Below are 3,404 nucleotides of genomic sequence, written 5' to 3' on the forward strand. Positions count from 1 at the left end.
AGCTGTGCCATATTGTTTTAATCTGGTGTAGGCTAGTTGCCCAAACGTCCGTTGTGTCAATGTTGCTTTCCTATTATCTGACTTGGCCAATGATAGCAATGCTAGTGTGTTAATTTTGTGCAGGCTGCTGAAGATAAGAAGACAAACTCTGAAAACAGCAAGGCAACCCCATTGTTTCTTTCCAGTAAATCTAGGCCAGGTAATATGGCAATAACTCATGATTAATCTGTTTGGCTCCCGTCCTAATTTATGTTATGATGCAGTGGTCGAGACACTCTCCACTATCAATAATACAAGCCTGCCAAAATCGCCATCTGGATCTGTTTAGTATCCTCTGTCTCAAATGCAACGGAATAAATGTATGTTTGTGAACCAATTAATGGCTGAAGCAATGATGGAAATGGTGGATGAATCAGAGGTGCAGAGTCGTGCGACACAACAACTGATCAATGTTTTCAGAGACAGTGTAGCAAAGCAGAAAGAACTTGCCCACATGCTTATGGGCGTCATCTGTGCTGAGGTTGCAGATTGTGACGTTGTAGATGGTTAGGTTCTACTCATTTATTTGCACTGGCATCAATCTTTGATTGCCCAGTGGATGTAAATTCTTGTAATATATGCTGGATGTGCAACGTTATTCCCTGTATGCCGTACCTTTGCTTGATCGGTTTTGGTCCTGTGCATAATTGCTCGTCGTAATGGGCTCAAATTATCTAATTTGGCCTAAAGACATGTACGAACTTTAGTGGGCCCATTAAGTTAATGGGACGTTAATAGGCCGAAAGTTAATGGTCGGCCCTCTTACCTCCCGGGTCGTTAACAGGCCGACATCGAAGCGGGCAACAGGTGGCCCCAATTTATTTCACGGACCGTTAACAGGCCGTTACTAAGTTTGGGCTACATATGGCCCAACTATACTGTAGGCCTTTAGCAGGCCGAAAGAGACAACGAGCTTGTACTGGACCATGAAGACCATGGGCCACTAAGAGGCCGAAAGTCAGGTCGTATCGTAAATGGCCCAACTGTGTTATGGGCCTTTAGCAGGCCGAAAGAGAAATCGGGCTGCTATTGGACCATGAAGGGCATGGGCCGTTAAAAGGCCAAAACTAAGGTCCGACTGCAAATGGCCCAACTCATTTGTGGTCCGTTAACAGGCCGAAAGGCACACAAGGCCGAGAATTGGCCCAACACTTAAATGGGTCGCTAAAAGGCCAAAACTCAGGTCCGACTACAAATGGCCCAACTGATTTATGGGCCGTCAACGGGCTGAAAGTGACATCGGGCCAGAAATTGGCCCAATACTTAAATGGGCCGCTAAAAGGCGAAACTCGGTTCCGACAACAAATGGCCCATCAGATTTATGGGCCGTCAACAGGCTGAAAGACACACCGGGCCGGAAATTAGCCCAACATTTAAATGGGTCGCTAAAAGGCTGAAAGATGTACATCCTGAAAATTGGCCCATCCATTATATGGGCCGTTAACAGGCCGAAATCTCATCGGGCCAATATTGAGCCCAAATATATAGCGGACTGTTAACGGGCTCGAACTGACGATGGGCTGTAATGGTGTCAAATATTTAACGGGCCGTTGACGCGCCGAATTGGCACATCTCGTATGGGCCGTGGGCTTAAATGGACCTGACACAATTAGGCCTTCTATGGGCTGGCCTGCTAATTTTTACTGGGCCGGCCTTTTCACAGGAATGGGCCTTTGTTGGGTCGTGCCACGTGTCGACGTATCATAGGCGGCTTCCGTCCAATGAGTGGATGACATCTGTCCCAACGATGAGCCGACACGTGTTTCCTCCAGCCAATGATGATTTTACATGTGGAAAATCCCCATTGCACGGGGCTGTTAACGGGTTATCAGATTCAAAACCCGACCCGATAACTTAACGGCGTTCCGTTATGGTGGATGCCACGTGTCGGTCACCCTTGACGAAAGCACTTCTGTAACGCGCGATTTATCATCATGGAAGTGGACACTTCCGTGATGATAATTTTGGTAATGTCATGGAACACTTCTACGACAGCACAGGTATGACTATCTTGATTCTGTCATAAATTTGTCATGGATGTACATGCATGACAAAAAACACGACCTACTATGACAAACACGTATCATCACGGAAGTGTATTTTTTTTGTAGTGCTCTCTTTGAATCTCAATACAAAGTTCTCCTCGATCTTCTTGGAGATCTATTCGATGTAACTCTTTTTGTGGTGTGTTTGTCGATATCCGATGAATTGTGGGTTTATGATCAAGTTTATCTATGAGAAATATTTGAATCTCCTCTGAATTCTTTTATGTATGATTGGTTATCTTTGCAAGTCTCTTCGAATTATCAGTTTGGTTTGGCCTACTAGATTGATCTTTCTTGCAATGGGAGAAGTGCTTAGCTTTGGGTTCAATCTTGCGGTGTCCTTTCCCAGTGACAGCAGGGGCAGCAAGGCACGTATTGTATTGTTGCCATCGAGGATAAAAAGATGGGGTTTATATCATATTGCATGAGTTTGTCCCTCTACATCATGTCATCTTTCTTAATGCGTTACTCTGTTCTTTATGAACTTAATACTCTAGATGCAGACAGGAGTCGATCGATGTGTGGAGTAATAGTAGTAGATGCAGGCAGGAGTCGGTCTACTTGTCGCGGACGTGATGCCTATATACATGATCATGCCTAGATAATCTCATAACTATGCGCTTTTCTATCAATTGCTCGACAGTAATATGTTCACCCATCGTAATACTTATGCTATCTTGAGAGAAGCCACTAGTGAAACCTATGGCCCCCGAGTCTATCTTTTATTATATAAGTTTCTCATCTACTTTTATTTGCATCTTTTACTTTCCAATCTATATCGTAAAAATACCAAAAATATTTATCTTATCTTATTATCTCTATCAGATCTCACTTTCGCAAGTTACCGTGAAGGGATTGACAACCCCCGTATCGCGTTGGTGCGAGGTTCTTGTTTATTTGTGTAGGTGTGTGGGATTTTTGAGGAGCCTCCTAATGGATTGATACCTTGGTTCTCAAAAACTGAGGGAAATACTTACGCTACTTTGCTGCATCACCCTTTCCTCTTCAAGGGAAAAACCAACGCATGCTCAAGAGGTAGCAGGGGGCTTAGGTGCAGTCTCGTACTTGCCTAAGTTTGAAAAATCCTACCGAGTGAAGAGCAACCCTCTCACTCGGGGGCTTACCTGCAGTCTCGTACTCGCCTAAGTTCGAAAAATCCTATCGAGTGAAGAGCAACCCTCTCACTCGGGGGCTTAGCTGCAGTTCCGTACTCGCCTAAGTTTTAAAATTCCTACTGAGTGAAGAGCAACCCTCTCACCCGGGGGCTTAGCTGCAGTTCTGTACTCGCCTAAGTTTTAAAAATCCTACCTAGTGAAGAGC

Source organism: Triticum dicoccoides, chromosome 5B (assembly GCF_002162155.2).
Source record: "Triticum dicoccoides isolate Atlit2015 ecotype Zavitan chromosome 5B, WEW_v2.0, whole genome shotgun sequence".
Taxonomy (NCBI): domain Eukaryota; kingdom Viridiplantae; phylum Streptophyta; class Magnoliopsida; order Poales; family Poaceae; genus Triticum; species Triticum dicoccoides.